Genomic DNA, 17,519 nt, shown 5'->3' on the forward strand with positions numbered 1-17,519 from the left:
ACCACGATAATCACATACTCATCGACCAAAGCTTACCTTGTTGATCATTGACTAAAGTAATTCGACCAAAGATTATCTTATTCATCCTTGACCGAAGTTATATTACCAAAGATTACCTTGATAAGTTTTGACCGAAGTAAGACTATCTTGGTTAAGGGCTTTTTCCCTCGTGATCAAACCTTTGTGTTCACCAATATTACGCTTATACACTTGCCATTATCGAGTTAGCACCTTACCTCACATAACAGATTTGGATACTTGATCCTTAGCTGATTTTTGTCCAAAACAATTTGGTGCCCATCGTGGGGCAATTGGTGCTATAATCCGTATTATTCTCATCAATTTTCATTTTTTCATACCCTATACACTTGCAATGGCCTTTCAATCCACCTCTGCATCGTCAACTATGCCGTCTTCGGTTTCTCTCTCGTCAAGGACCTTGCCGCCGATGTCTCCACCAATCACGGGAGCACCAAAGGCTGCTACTTCTGGGAGCAAGACATAAATACCAGTCTTCTAGAGCTCGAGAACAACCGCTGCTGCTTCAACGGTAAACTCTAACAATGATGTTTCCTCTATGTTTTTGCAGGTGAAAGCATATATGGAAAAACAGAACAAGACCAACCAAAGGATCCTGCGTGAGATCAAAGACATCAAAAGTCCAAGAGGCCAGCAGAGGATCTCACCCCCCTGATGCCTAGGATGCTAGATTTCACCAGTCCAGGATCCCTAGCTCAGCTTCAGCAAGGATCATCCATCATTCAACAAGGATCCATGGGTCAACAGACTCAAGGATCCTTAGCCTTTCAGCAAGGATCATCCATCCTTCAACAAGGATCCATGGGTCCTCAACTCAAGGATCCTCAGCCTTTCAGCAAGGATCATCCATCCTTCAACCAGGATCCATGGGTCCTCAGACTCAAGGATCCTCAGCCTTTCAGCAAGGATCATCCATCCTTCAACAAGGATCCATGGGTCATCAGATCAAAGGATACTCGGATTTCCAGCGAGGACCATCTAGCTTCAACCATGTGTCGCTGGGTCAACTAATGCAGAGTTCCTCGATGTTCCAAAGGGGATCAGGGATGCTTCCGCCAGGATCCTCCGGGATTCCTTATCAAGGATCCTTCTTTCAGGATCAAGGATCCTTTGGATCCCATCATCAATGGTCTTCCGAAGTCCATGATGGGGACATAATCCCCATGCAGACGATAGCTTCTGGAGGACCCACTCCGATTGCTGACTCCTCTTATCCCATATACTCATCTGGAATACCAAACTCCACCCAGCAGAGAGGTAACTGGTACGATCCTATATCTTTAGATACTAACCATGTTCCCATGCAGGATTCAGGTATCAACCAGGCCATTGCCAAGGAGTTACAGAAGCTATTCCAGTGTCCCGGGAGTGATACGTCCAATTCCTGAGATACCGGAGGGGAGTCACAAGTTATCCGGATTCACTCCACCAATCTGTGATGCATAAATCCCGAAGCAGTTCCAAACTCCCAACATGAAGACTTATGACAGGAGCACTGATCCTGAGGAACACGTTGCCCAATATAGGGAAAGGATGGAAATTAATCCTGTTCCTGAAAGACTCAAGGAGGCTTGCCTTTGCAAAGGATTTGGAGCCACACTAACGGGAGCTGCACTGAAATGGCTGCTAAGTCTCCACTCCTTTCTCGGTTACATCTTTCTCTCATTTAGTTAATTTGTTTAACACTCAATTTTCCTGTAGTCGGAAATTTGAGAGGTTAACCAGTGATTTATATCGTGTTATCCAGCCTAGTGATGAATCCCTTAGGGATTTCGTTACCAGGTTCGGAAAGAAAGCTCTAGAAATCCCAAACCTTGATATGACTACTACTGTTGAAGCATTCAAGATGGGAATTCAAAAGAGCTCCCCTTTTTATGATGATTTAGTGATGACTCCGTGCAGGACATTAGATGAAGTCAGAAACAGGGCATTAAGATACATCCGATTAGAAGAAGATAAAAAGATCCAGGATCATCTCGGGGGACAAACGAAACAAGAAACTCCCGAAAAGAATAAAGGATCCTGGAATAGGAACAACAATTCGAAGCCGTACGCCAAGTTCAACAATCAGAACGTACGGGCAGTTGAAGAAGGAGATGACGATGAAGACTATCCTTGCATCTCCGACTATTGTTTCTCAGTGGATACTCATGGCTTGATCTGTGCCATGAAGGATCTGGGAGAAAAAGCAGGGTGGCCCCGAAAGAATGAGAAGGTTGTCGGCTTCAAGGACAAGTCTAAGTGGTGTGCCTTTCACGAAGATTTTGGCCACGCGACAGACGAGTGCATCGGCTTAAGGAAGGAAATTGGATACCTCCTGAGCAAGGGTTACTTTAAAGAACTCTTGGGAAGGAAGAAATCCAAGATCTAGGATCTTGAAGATCTTCCACAGAAAGCGACACCACCACCGCCGAATGCTCATGTGATCAACTTTGTCTCCAGAGACTACAAATTGTTTAAAGATTCTTGTGCATTAGAAGAAAGTCCCGTGGAAGAATTCGAGTTGGATAATGAGAGAAGACCACTCATCCCCACTACTCGAGTGACTGATCAGAGAATCTTTTTCAATTCAAGGATCCAAGATCCTCATCAGGACAAGCTGAATGTGCAAGCGGTCAATTTCATCTCTGGAGGTTCAGACATATGTGAAACTTCTTTCTCCGCAGCAAAAAGACTCGCCAAAGAGATCAAGATGGATAACGGGGATCATCCAATAATGTCAACCACATTAACAACAGACAAGAGAATCTTCTTCGATGAGGAAGACAAGCTGAACATTCAGGATCCTCATCATGACAGTTGATTATTACTTTATTTATCTCTAACCATTATGTACGTAGGATCCTAGTAGACGGTGGCATCTCAGTCAACATTATCCAACATGATGTACTCAAGAAGATGAACATCCCGGATTTAGAAATCATTCCTAGAACATCGGTGCTAGTCGGTTTCAGTGGTGAAACCAAGAATACATTGGGGGACATCAACCTCCCAATTTACATCGAAGGGTTAAACTCATACCAAAAATTTTGTGTTATAGATAACCTTTCTTGTTGCAATGTTATTTTAGGTAGGCCCTGGCTCCATGGGATGAAGGCAGTAGCTTCAACTTATCACCAATGCATCAAGCTACCTATTCCTTGGGAAGTTGTAAAGATAGTTGGTGATCAAGCGGAGGCCAAGAATTATTATTCTTCATCAATGAAGCCAACAGCCAAGCAAACTATAGCATAGCAACTACAGCAACATCCTAGGGACGTGCTGGAAGCTCGGGAGAAAGACCTCAAAGAAGTATCATTGGACCCCGAGGATCCAGAGATAAAGGTGTTCTTAGGATCCAATATCCATAGCAAGATCGAGGAGGATCTAATATCCTTCTTACAACGGAGAAAATCTACCTTTGCCTTCAAGCACTCGAATATGACAGGTATTTCAAAGGAGGTAATCACTCATAAATTAGGTCTTGACTTGTCAATTAAACTCGTCCATCAGAAGCGAAGAAAATTCGCTCCTGAGAGGAACGCGATCATACAAGAAGAATTTGAAAAACTTCTTAAAGCCGGTATGATCAAGAGGTTAAATATCCTCGATGGTTGGCTAATGTGGTTGCTGTTTCAAAAAAGAATGGAAAGTGGAGGGTGTGTGTCGACTTTACGGATTTAAATAAGGCATGCCCCAAGGATCCTTTCCCATTACCCCATATAGACTCCATGGTGGATGCAAAGGCAGGACATTATTTTGGACAAAAATCTACTAAGGACCAAGTATCCAAATTTGTAAATGTGAGGTAAGGTGCTAACACAATAATTACTAATGTATGAGCGTGATATTTATGAACACGATGATTTGATCACGAGGGAAAAATCCCTTAACCAAGATAGTCTTACTTTGGTCAAAACTTATTGAGGTAATCGTTGGTAAAATAGCTCTGGTCAAGGATTAATAGGATAATCTTTGGTCGAAGTATCTTAGTCAATAATCAACAAGATAACCTTTGGTCTACGAGTATATGGTTATCTCGGTCTCCGGCACAAAAAACCCCCGGACGGTGAAAACTATCACCGTCAAGTTTATTAATCAACGAAAAGTGGTTACAAATGTTTGTGGAGCATATGATCGAAATTACAATGTAAGCTAGTGTATAGAGAGAATTATTGAATCTGCTCTAGTGTGTGTGAGAATACAAGTGTCCTTCCTATTCGATCATTACCCGTTTAAATAATATAACAATAATATCAATATCTCCTAATTACACGAAAGTCCACCACTAGCCGCTCCATGACTTTGACCACGTGCGTATAGTCGTTCAGTAGCGAGATAAGCGGAAGAACGAGTCACACAGCCGTTGGTGATATTTAAACTTCGTCTTCTAGAGAGTTCGTCCATAACCAGCTGTGTTGAATTAGGATCCTGTATCCATGTTCCAGCTATAGGGTGTTCCATGTGGATAATTGATGCAAACGCGTCTCCAAGTTGATAAACCTGTCTAACACATCACTATACTAAATGCAATCATTAGTAAACAAACAATACCGAGGATCGTCGATCCTTTATATCCTGACATATATTTCAAGGATAAACTATCCATAAGACAGTTAAGGATAAAGGATCCTCAGTATAAAAATCGTGGCCTAACAGACATGAAATGTTTACCTTTATGAATGCTTCTTCTGGATTTCAACAAATTCAGACGGAACCATCCGACCAAGAGGATACAACATTCATGACACCTACCGGCATATATTGTTATGTTGCTATGCCTTTTGGACTAAGAAATGCAGGGGCAACATACCAAAGACTAGTCAACACGATGTTCAAAGAACAATTGGGCAAGACAATGGAGGTATACATAGATGATATGGTGGTGAAGTCGAAGAAAGCTGAGGATCACCTCAAAGATCTCGAGGAAGCATTCAATATCCTTGATCAATATAACATGAAACCGAATCCATCCAAATGCCACTTCGGTGTTAAGGCTGGAAAGTTTCTGGGATATATGGTCATAAAGAGAGGAATTGAAGCAAGCCCGGAACAGATCGAAGCCGTTATCAATTTGAAATCTCCAACAAATGCCAAAGATGTCCAGAGGCTCACAGGAAGGATAGCTGCACTCAATAGGTTCATCTCGAGATCCTCCGAGAAGTGCAAGGACTTCTATGACATCCTTAGGAAGAATGAGAAGTTTGAGTGGACGGAGAAGCATGAAGCTGCGCTTACAGCCTTGAAGGATTACTTATCCTCAGCTCCGGCTCTGATGAAGCCCGTGGATGGAGAATCCTTGTATCTATATCTTGATGTCTCGGGAAATGCAGTGAGTGCCGTCTTGGTAAAAGGATCATGAAGGTGAACGACATCCTGTGTACTATGTAAGTAAAAGTCTTCTAGATGCAGAGTCCGGGTATTCTCATTTAGAAAACTGATTCTTGCACTTATTATGGCCTTTACTAAACTAAGACATTATTTTGAAACTCATCCTATTATTTTAAGAACTAACTATCCTGTAAAGAATGTTCTTAGAAAACCAGAGTTGTCAGGTAGAATGGCCAAGTGGGCTGTAAAATTAAGTGCATATGATATCCAATATGAGCCGAGAACAGTAATCAAGTCCCAAGAACTAGCGGACTTTGTGGTTGATTTCACTAGTGATCTACAAAAAGAAGCTGACTTGGAGGTCCAACAACTGGAAAAGACCAAGGATCCTTGGATACTATTCACCGATGGTGCTTCCAATGTAAGAGGTATAGGATTGGGGATCCTACTGAAATCGTCACAGGGGGACATATTACCCCAGTCCATAGCTTGTGAATTCCAAGCAACAAACAATAAAGCAGAGTACGAGGCTCTAATCGCAGGTTTGCAATTAGCCAAAAGCATGAGGATCAGGTATCTTCAAGTTTATGTAGATCCTTTATTGATAACTAACCACTTTAACGGCTCGTATGCTGTTAAAGGTGAGAAACTAATGAAATATTTAGATGTTGGGAAGGAGTTATCGAAATCCTTCGAAATATTTAGTATTACACAGGTACCGAGGGTAGAAAACGCTGGGGCAGACGCCTTGGCAAACTTAGCCTCATCTCTGAATATTCCTGAGGATTTGAAAATCCCAATAATCCACATTCTCTCGCCAACAATAGGAGAACAGGAAGTTGGAGAGATAACGAATGATAAATAAATCGTGCTCTGGGATCCTTTATCCTCAAATAACAAAGGATCATGGATCCATCCTATCAAGAACTATATTCAGACTGGAGAAATTCCAGCGACAGAAAATCCCAAGTCCTTCAAACTCAAGGTATCCCAATATATTTTGCTAAATGATATGGTATATAGAAATTCTCTTGCAGGTCCATACTTGAGATGCATTGAGGATCCTGAGATCCAAGAAGTACTCAAGGATTTTCATGAAGGAGATTGCGGGAATCACGCAGGTGGAAGAGCATTATTTTCCAGAATACTTAGAACTGGATACTTCTGGCCAACAATGAAGAAGGATGCAGTGGAGTATTCGAGGAAATGTGATGCTTGCCAAAGACACGCGAACATCCTTCATCAGCCGGCGGAGCCTCTGTATCCTATATCCTCTTCATGGACTTTCATGAAATGGGGTATGGATATTGTGGGAAAGCTACCAAAAGCACCCGGTGGAAAGGTTTTTATGCTTGCTATGACCGACTACTTCTCTAAATGGATTGAGGCAGAAGCATTCGTACAAGTCCGAGAAAGGGAAGTAATATCTTTTATTAAATGAAATATTATAACTAGATTTGGTATTCCTGCTGAAATTGTTTGTGACAATGGTTCCCAGTTTATCGGGAATAGAACCACTAACGTTTGTGACAGTTGGGGCATCAAAATGATTACTTCCACTCCGGTTCATCCTCAAGCCAATGGTCAAGCAGAGTCTAGCAACAAAGGAAAATGGGCTGAAGAACTTCCTTATGTTCTTTGGGCAGACAGAACTACGCCTAAAAATGCAACAGGCCAGACACCCTTCTCTTTGGTGTTTGGATCAGAAGCTGTGATCCCTACAGAAATGGTGGTTCCTACTACCAGAACGAGCATCCGTGATCCTGAAGTCAATGAAGAAATCCTTCTTGAAGACTTAGATACTATAGAAGAACTCAAAGACCTAGCGAAGATCAGGATGGCAGCCTATCAACAGAGGGTAGATGGGGCATACAACAAAAATATCAGAATCAAAAGATTTCAAGAAGGAGATTTAGTCTTGAGGAAAGCCTTCTAAAACACAACAAATCCGGCTGATGGGAAGCTAGCGCCCAAATGGGAAGGACCTTATCAGATTGAGTCGGAAGCAGGAAATGGGGCATATCATTTGCCCACAATGGAAGGCAACAGGTTACCAAGAGCATGGAATGCCATCCACCTCAAGAAATATTTTTTCTGATCAGGATCCACTATCTAGAGAGGATATATTATCCAAAAAAGGATCTAGGATCCTTAAATCGGTAACATCTTTCTGATCAGTTATTCTTTTTGAATTATTACTTTTAATTTAAGGATAATATATTCTTAACACTTTATCTTTTCCAAGTTCTGAATAACCATGCAGGATTATAATGATTCATTTGATGTTCAAAAGGTTGTCCACCTCTCATTTACATTTGAGGTACTATACTATTTCCCTTGGCCTTGCCCACGATTGGGTATGACCCCCGATGGTCATATCCCCTACGGTTTAAAGGTTTTCACATTTCTCACGATCGCCAGTTGCGCACGCTATCCGATGTATAATCCGGGGCAGTGGGACCAGTACACGCTTAGTGGCTGACAATTTCGTTGTTCCCGGCTATATGGAGGATCCTACGATTTATGGTAGACGTACCATACCACCGGTTTATAACGTTTTCATGATATCTCACATTTGGGCTAAATCCCGGTTTGGGCAAGTCCCCAGTTAACATCCGTATTTGGGCTTGTCCCCAGTTTTGGGCTTGTCCTCAGTTACATGGGCTTGTCCCCATATTACACGGGTTTGTCCCCAGTTGCACGGGCTTGTCACCAGATTATTTGGGTTTGTCCCCAGCTTAATGGGTTTGATCCCAATTAATATTACGAATTATTTGCAGCAGATTGTCTAAGTTCTTTCTGAAGATCAAGAACTAAGGATCCCGTATCCTAAAGCTATTTCTTTAAGGATCATTAAGAGTTTAATACTTTTGGTAACTTAGGTCTATTTAAGACCTTCTGTTATGATCTCTGTTAGTTAACTTATTTATGATATTTGTTGCAATAATTTTGGATATTTCAGTTTAAAAGGCTATTCTCTTAAAGTTGTTTGATTACTAAAATTATTATCTATTTTAAGGATACTTTATCCTAAAAATTTGCCCTTTAAGGGAATTCTCTTATATAAAATTTATCAAACTATTAAAGATATTTTTTCCTAATATTTATTATTTAAGGAAACCTTATCCTGAGTTATTTTCTTAAGGATCTTTTACCCTGTAAATCTTTTACTTGAAATTAGTTTTCAAAACTTTCAACAAGTCTAAAGCTATATCAGACAAACTTTCAAAAATAAAAGACAATCAACAAATAGTTAAAAGATAATATTTATTAAACTTACTTGCAGTTACCAAAAATATTAACCCGGATTTCACCATTCAAAAAATGGACCATCCACCCGGGTTAAACAGGTGTTACTAGTTGCTCATGATTTCCAGGGAGAGGGATATACAGCCGGAAGGGAAGTTCCCAAGGAAACTCGATTGATATATGACAATTATATACAGCTTGTCAAATCTCATATGTTTTTGCAGGAAGTCTGAATTCAAAGGCAAAATGACAGTCTTATCACAACCACCATTTTGGGGGCAATTGTTAGTGCACAGAAATTTGACACTGTGGATATGTTATCCTGGCATATGTTTTGGATCAGTTATCCTTAGCGTGTGTTCCAGATCCCGTCAGGATCAAGGATCCACGGTACTTATTATTTACTAACGGTTGTTCTCATGTGTAGTCTTATATTTAGCCGGTATAACGGTTAGAAGACTCAGTCTATCCACTAACTTGCAGTCAAGAAGATATTGACGTGTCTGGATCAATTATCCTTCTGAAGAGTTCCAGAGCTATGTCAGGATCATGGATCCTCGGTATTTGGTGCTATTAACGGTTGTTTCTTATATGAAGGCTGATATTTATCAAGTGTAACGGCTAGAAGACCTGGTCTGCCACCTATTTCGCAGCCTGAGTGATGGAGCACGTGGTCAAAGTTGCTGTTACGATTATATTGAAGACATGGCGGATTTTTAGGGATTATTAGTTAATAGTCTTTATTAATCATAACTCCCTTGAGTTATTATCTTATATATATAATGGAGATTGTGATCAGTTAGAGAACACATGTGCTATCACACACACTAAGAGCAGAAATACGCATTCTCTCTACACACTAGCTTACTTTGTAATCTCGATCATATACTCCACAACATTTGTAACCACCTTTTATTATCAATATAATCGACGGTGATAGTTTTCACCGTCCGGGGGTTTTTTGTGTCGGAGACCACGATAATCACATACTCATCGACCAAAGCTTACCTTGTTGATCATTGACTAAAGTAATTCGACCAAAGATTATCTTATTCATCCTTGACCGAAGTTATATTACCAAAGATTACCTTGATAAGTTTTGACCGAAGTAAGACTATCTTGGTTAAGGGCTTTTTCCCTCGTGATCAAACCTTTGTGTTCACCAATATTACGCTTATACACTTGCCATTATCGAGTTAGCACCTTACCTCACATAACAGATTTGGATACTTGATCCTTAGCTGATTTTTGTCCAAAACAATAAGGTTACATAAGCTAATTAGAAAGAAAGAAATAACTCAGTTTGACTTTTAGAAGTCAAACCTTCAAGAACACAATGAAGATAACCTTAAGATCTTTGAATTTAAGAGAGAATTTGGAGTTGTAGCAGGAATTAATGGGTGGAAATGATGGTGTATATATAGGGTAAGTTGAAATGGTCAAGCATAAAGGGTCTTGCATGAAAATGGGTTGGTTTTGGTCAAATGTATGCATAAAACAAAGCAAAAACGAGCTGCTGCAGGTCTGCCTTCGCGCCCCGCGACCAGAATAGGGGTCCCCCATCGTGCGACGCGATGGGGTGGATTTTCTGATTTTTCAATACTTTCAAAAATGGCAGTTTTGGCCCCCGAAGTTCGTTTTAAGTGATTTTTAAGCGTTTTAAAGACGAATTGAATGTTTTCAAGACCCAACAAGTGTAAAACAATATTGTAACATAAAATCCATCATTTTTATTATATCATAAGCTTCGGTTTACCAAACGGGTCAGTTTACATCAATCAAGTTTACAAAACGAATACGAATCGAGACTCGAAATTGACGAATGTCACACAAAATACTTATCAAACTTTGCCTTCATTGCCATTGCAATTTGACAAAGACTAGGACTGCCAATAGCCTCATCTAATGTGCCACGAATGGAATATATCTCTTCTATGCATGAGTTTGATGTTACATAATGTGTTCCTGAAACCCTCAAAGTAATTTCATAAAAGGGGTTTAAAAATGGCATAAATCTCTAGCATTTTCCCAATCATTTGGTGTAAGTTCTGAAAAACATGCATTTTCTAGGCTGGATTTAAAAACACACTCCTCAATATCATACCTCTCAAAGGTTTTCTCGTAGGCTTGTGCAACTTGTAACATAAGGTAAGTGGAGTTCCATCTAGTTGGCACATCTAAAATTAAGAGTTTTGTTGTATCATCATTAGCAATCTTAGCAAACTTATTGAATTTGTCAATCCTTGAAGGTGATTGCCTAATCCACCTTACCACCCACTTAATTTTTTCAACGGCCTTATCAACTTTTTTAATCCCATCTTGGACCACTAGGTTTATAATATGTGCAACACATCTAATGTGTATCCACTTACCGTTTAAAAGACAATTGCTAGAGTTTTGGAATACCCTTTTTAAGAAATCTATCGCAACATCATTAGCAGTGGCATTGTCAACTGAAACTGTAAAAATGTTTTCAATTTCCCATTCTTGTAAACATTTTTCAACTGCTTTCCCAATATCAACACCACGATGATTTTCTTGAGGACAAAAGTTCAAGACTTTTTTCCTCAATTTCCACCCATTGTCAATGAAGTGGGCGGTAAGACACATGTAACTGGACTGTTGACTAGAAGTCCATGTGTCGGTTGTCAAACAAATTCTACCAACATTAGATTTAATCAAATCACGAACTTTTATTTTTTCTTCTAGAAACCTACGGTATATATCTTTAGTAATTGTTGTTCTACATGGAACTTTAAATAATGGTTGACATATGCTCATGAAATACCTAAAACCCGCCCCTTCCACAAATCTAAAAGGCAATTCATCAACTATAATCATATAGGTTAGAGCATCCTTTGTAGCTTTTTGATCAAATCTCCACGTGGTGATTTTATTTTCAACCCCGAATGCAATTTGAGTTCGCCTGTCATTATTTTTAACCAAGTATGGGGCACACTTTTTTAAATGTTTTCTATAATTGCCCGTACCTTGAGATGAGTCACCCTTGTAAACATTGTTACAATGATTACATCTTGCTCTTAGAACACCTTTATTGTCTCTGAACTTTTCAAAATCATGCCAAACTTCAGATCTTGGTTGGTAAACTTTAGGCTCCTTTGACTTAACTTGCTCATTTGTTTCTGGATTTGATCATCATTACCATCAAGGTCAATCCTTGATTCTTCAACCGTATTGTTAGTCCCAGACATTTTTACTGTAATATGACATTGAATCATAGTCAAACCATAGTTGAACCTAATGACTTAAAATCGTAATAAAAAATCAATTTAAACAATAATAAAAAACCTACTGATCGATTAAACATAATATAATTAGCATACCATCATAGAGTTTTTTTTTATTCATGATAGATTATAAAAATATATAATATATATTAGTGACATAAGAATTACAAAAGTTAGGTAGAATAGATAATCACCAAGAATTACAAATTGCTTTTGTGAGAGATGCCGTAAAACATACAGAATGTAACCCTCCTTTGTAGGCGTCGTAAAAGTAATTAGGGTGTGTTTATATAGCTGTTGTGCAAAAGAAACAATTTACATATTTTATAATAGCCTAATAGGCATTTGATTAATAGGCCCATACTCCATATATAATTAACCATAAATTTTATTAAAAGTTTACAAGTAATGAACCATATTATGTTATTAGCTAGAAGCAGATTATACAAAATTATATTTATAACAAAGTCAGACAACCTTCATATTATTACTATACCTAAAAATATATTTAATTTTAAAACTAAAATTTTATTCGGGTTTTTCGGGTTGACCCGAAATACAAATTTCTGACCCAAGAACCAACCCAAATTTGGGTTCGGGTTAGTCTTTTTTCGGGTTCGGGTATTTTGGGTCATGTTAGTTCGGGTTCGTGTTCGGGTTTTCTCGGGTCGGGTTTCGGGTAAAAGTGACAGCCCTAGTGTATAGATATAATATAAATAAAGTTTAAAGAAAAGTGAATAATTTAATTAAATATAATAAAAATGGATTGTAAAAAGAAAGTGAATAATTATTAATTTATGCCATATATTAGTTTTGGAGGGAGAAAAATTATGATGATTAATTACAAACTGACATATGTCACATTTATTTTACTTTATTAAAAGATATAGATGTAGATGTAGATGTAGATGTAGATGTAGATGTTACTTAACTAAAATGTGTAATATGGTCTCGATTGTAACAAACACAGCATACATATATATTAGTATTAATATTATGTATAAGTATATCAAAACTAATAATTTATTAAAATATAAAGATATTATACAAAACTCTTTAAAAATAAAGACCCCATACAAATTTTGATCATTAACATGGCATGGCACGTGGGGAGTTTTGTAATACTTAGCCTCTACGTGCTTGAATGCCATATTGTATAAATAATTGAAATGCCACCACTTTCAATTTCTTCCAAACATCTTGCACTTGTATTCTTAATGTGTATATATAATTATATACTTGCACCCACACACACGATTTAAAATTCAAAATACACACAACAAATATATACATGCATCTCATCAGCTTGTTAAATAGCAAGAAACATGAGTGCTTTGTGAGGTTAGTAGTATAGAAAGAGTATTGATCATATCCGAACTCTGGCAAAGTTTTAACACGTGTTTGATGATGTGGACCATAAGGGCGACCATGGAGCGTCACCATTAATTCCGACAACCACTCCCGAGTCTTGAAATTTGTGCCATCCCGGGGGCCACTCCGAAATTTCGATGTTCTGTTCCCTCGACACCCCGTGTCTACGTATAGTAGAAATGCTACTTGTTTATTCTTAAGCTTTAAACTCCAAATATCCGTGTAAAGTATTATTATTTTATTATTTTGTCATGGCTTAGACCCTAGTCAGGGGTATAGCCTAGACCTTAATCAAGATTTATAAATACAAAGGTAAAGTTAAAATAATGTTTCTTTAAAATTAAGAAATGTAGAGTTTTATATACATGATGATAGTTAAATATTATTTCCTCATTATTAAGAAAGGTAAGCTTTTACCTACAAAATAGTGTTTCTTCAAAACTAAGAAATATAAGATATTATATACAAAAATTATAGATAATTGACGTTTCTTCTTGAAGAAGAAGCCTATCATAGACACTTCTTCATAAAGAAGAAACATAACACATGATTGGTAAATAAACAAAGAGACTACATGTCTTAATATTTTATTCAAATAAATGATTAATTAAGGTTTAAAGCTATCAAAACCAGACTAAAGGTCTGTAGCTGGATCAAGAGAGGATTAGGATAATTATATAAACCTATTTTATTATAGATCATTTATTTACAAAGGTTTTCAAACGAGATCACCATATCATTCAGAACAGACAATCACATGTGAATATGTTAAACCTTTTACAAACACTCATTAAGATAAACAGGTTATTTATCTTAACAAAGTCAGTCAAATAAAAATCTAAGGGATTACGTGATACCTGTTAAAATACAAGATAGAAAATAAAAACAACTCAGACCAAGTACACATGTGTCTAGATCCAAACATAATTTGTCTAGTCTATCAATCAAGGCTACGTGGCTGCAAACTATAGATCATAATAAAAGTTCTCCAATGGGCGTCAGTTCCCGAGAACCGAAATTGTGTGTGTATGGCAAGTGGTACAATCCCAGAATTAAGAGACGTTTCTGCTGAGATTGTTCAAGAAAACTAGCCTGTCAGTCAAAGAAGATTTATTAAATGTTTTTATAATCAACGATTCACCAGCATATCGCTGACGTATCCCCCCCCCCCCCAAACATTTCAGGAAATAAAGTTAGCACAGGTAGCAAGGAATTATAGCCACTCATGGAGTTAGATGCTCGCAAGGTAGATATGACTCGTTTTTAATCATTAAAATATTGTAAACAGTATATAAACATGATTTGTAAAATCAAACAAGGTTTATAAATTAAACACTCGGATATTTACTATCCGAGAAGCTTTTCAAATAAATTAAATATTTTATTATCATATATAAAGGTTTAAAAAAATAATATTTCAAAATATATTAATACTTTATTTTAAACGAAAGACTTCCGATAAATAACCGCAACTCTGATATGTTTACAATACATGTACCAACTATTGGTCACTTGCCTAGACCCTAAATCAGGGTGTGGCATTATGATATCAAGAATGTATTTTAGATTAATATTAACATATGTTTTTGCAAAAGTTTGGGATTTATGTGGTTTCCTCTCTCCAACTGTTGAGGAGCAAGTGTCATGCACTTAAAAGTGCTTCGGATGATTCTAAAATGGTATTGATAGATGCTAGAAAGATGCAAGATTTGATGGTTTATATTTGGGTTGTAGGTGGAAGTTTTTGGTTTATTCATGATCAGTTTGTTTTCTGCCAAGCAACGATGCTAATGTAAAAAATTAAATTGTTTTGATCTTGCATTTTTACATATCCGTATTTTTTAGATCACCTAAAAAGTGTACATATATACTTTTTTTATCAAATGAGCATGTGATATAATAGTTGATAGATAACCAGAGGTACAAAATTACGTATTCTCTTTTTATGGTTTCAAGTTGCTGCAACAACTTGGGGATCCTCCGATTTGCCTTATCAATCAATTTAATCCAGTTCGATCCAATATATGTGATTGTTCAATTAATGTGAATTTTATTATCATGTACAAATCATAAATAGAGTTTTTATTTAGATAAAAAAAGACCTAATTAAGGGGCTTCAGATGTGTGTATCAGGCTACGTGATTTATTGATGGCCTTGCAATAGCAGCTGCAGCAATGGCTGGTAAACATGAAATTCAGGCTTGGAGACCCCCCGAGACCTCGACCACACGGTATCTATGAAGGCGGGTTAATGAAAAGGCGAGAAGCCGCTCTAATCCTTGGTGTTTGGTAATTTAACTTCCACTTGAATTATGGTAACCTGTTGGACTTGGAGCGCTAGTATATTGTTGTAAGATTATGACATGCATGATCATTATGCTTGTAAACGAATTGAACGTTCAGTGAAATGTCATTTATTTAACAAGTGAACAAATATTAACACATATTTTAGTTGATTTAGTTTGACGAACGAACAAAAACACATGGCTCATTCATTCGTTAATGTTCGTGAAAGTTCGCTCATTTTGAATATGTTGATCTTCATTCGTTGAATCGCGTTTGTTAAACTAATTTAAATGTAACAAATGTAGTTATTTGGTGGTGTCATGCTGCTTTTTTCCTCTTAATTTTAGTGTGTATTGAATTCAGTGAGCAAAAACCTATCGATTATGTTTAAGTTAATTATATATTCGATATTTTAAGTTGTTCATTAATGTTTAAGGTTATTGATTATTTGATTAGTGCCCGATAGATACCCAGGTCAAGTATAACCGTTGGGTACTTTTAAAAACCTAATGGGTATACCCGATACCCAAAGGGTAATTACCATTGCCATCCCTTTAATCTAAATTATCTAATCATGGATGCTAAGGTATTGTTGATAAATAACAAACCATCATATGTATTAGTAACCATGTTGGGTGTGATTATGGAGCTAAGAAAGGAGAAAAAATATGAATGATTGACACTTTTGTTGGTTATAATATCATTTTGGTTATTCATTTATATATTCTGCAAGTGAGAGCTCAATTTGCTTCAATTTTTTATGCAAACGTTGGCATAGATGAAGATCACATATATTATCGAATGATGCAGTGTCTAATATTTTGCACCTTCAACTTTTTTTTTCTTTTTTTTTTTTGGTTTTCTTTGCATATGAGTTAACATTTGTTAACAATTTTGCATTTGACCTAGGCATGTAACGAATCAAACGGACAAGAACAGCTAAACAAATGATATTTCTTCGTTCATGTTTGTTCGTTAATAGCATAAGCAAACAATTTATAAACATAAATGGACAAACTTGGCTGAAATAAATGAACGGACATAACTGAGCTAAAACAATTAAAAGTAAATATAAACAACAATGACCTACCAAATTAAAACTATAGTGAATATTAATGGGCCTATACCATTACCTTTTCAATGTGTATATAAACGAACGTTAACGACTTAACGCACAAATAAACCAATAAATGTAAACACACATACTTTAAGTAAATTTAAATGAACAAAGGCAAATGAACATTCACAAACATAAATAAAGGAACAAGATATGTGTTCATGTTTACTCCTTTAACTAAATGAACTGAAAGTTTTATTGGTGGCATATGCATCATTATATATATATATATATATATATATATATAAAAGACAAGTTTGGTGCCGCTAATCAAGTGGTGGCACCAAACTTGTCCATACCAGTTTGATTTTCCTTTTAAGTATTGGTGGCATAGAGACGTAACGAGAACCAACCTAACGTCAATTTTTGTTTACGTAACAGACTGAATTTTGTGTAAACTCATTGCAACAACGTCCGGGACTTACAATGTTAGGGTTTTGATGCCATTTGTTTTTTTTTTGTTTTAGTTCCGGTACCATAACGAACGTAACGAAAACCGACCGGATGCCAATTTTATTTTTTGTTTTAGTTCCGGTACCGTAACGAACGAGAAAGAAACCGACCAAATTCGCGTAAAGTCACTGTCTTTTGTTTTAGTTCCAGTACCACCGTAACGAAAACCGACCAACTGCCATTTTTGTTTTAGTTCTGGTATCGTAAAAAACCGGCTGAATTCACGGCAACTTATCATCTCAACGCTCGAAACCGGCAACACTTGAGTTTTACCATCGCTCAGATTTTACCGACCTGCCCGGCGCAACGCACCGGGTAAATGTCTAGTTATAACTATACAAAGAATTAGGGTGTGCACATAACCTTACCCGATATGTTAGTTTTAGTTAATCGGTTTTGAAGGTTATAATGAGTCAATTAGCTATAATCAAAACAATGTAATTGGG

This window comes from Bidens hawaiensis, unplaced genomic scaffold (assembly GCF_021521415.1).
Source record: "Bidens hawaiensis isolate Kalapana, Puna unplaced genomic scaffold, B.hawaiensis_p1.1 tig00013347_1, whole genome shotgun sequence".
Taxonomy (NCBI): domain Eukaryota; kingdom Viridiplantae; phylum Streptophyta; class Magnoliopsida; order Asterales; family Asteraceae; genus Bidens; species Bidens hawaiensis.